The sequence below is a fragment of the Arachis ipaensis genome, chromosome B09, assembly GCF_000816755.2.
Source record: "Arachis ipaensis cultivar K30076 chromosome B09, Araip1.1, whole genome shotgun sequence".
Taxonomy (NCBI): domain Eukaryota; kingdom Viridiplantae; phylum Streptophyta; class Magnoliopsida; order Fabales; family Fabaceae; genus Arachis; species Arachis ipaensis.
In genome coordinates, this window is record NC_029793.2 from 134,915,080 (window position 1) to 134,915,659 (window position 580).

The following is a 580-nucleotide window of genomic DNA, read 5'->3' on the forward strand; positions in this document are numbered from 1 at the left end:
GTTTACACACACACAGTTTTTATAATAAAAAATTTAAAATTTAATTCTTGTTGACAAAAAAAATTAAGCATAATGCAGCTAAATAACGAAGACAAAAATAAGTAATTTCATGAAAAAAAATATCACTATTAAATTTGATAACATTATAAAACTGAAGTATTTTCTTCAATATATAATTAATTAGTAGTAAATAGGGGTAAACAAATTTAGATCTGACCCACAATATTTATGACATTTATTCGTATCTAATTCGTATTTTGTAGATATGATCTAATCTATGAATTTATAGGATCCGAATAAATCTGGATCTATAAATAAGTATGATCAAATATTAGATTTTAGATATTTATCTGCGTATCTGATCCATAGATTAGATTAAATAATAAAAAGTAATATGAATAAATAATAAAAAATATATATAACATGTAATTTTATTATGTTATAGTGTTTAATTTTTTTTCATTTGGTTTAATTTTCAATGTGTTGTATTTTTAAATTGTTGGTACATTAAATTAAAACTTGTGTTATTACTTGTTTCTTGTTATTGGAATATTAGATAACCAGATTTGGTTGTTTTATT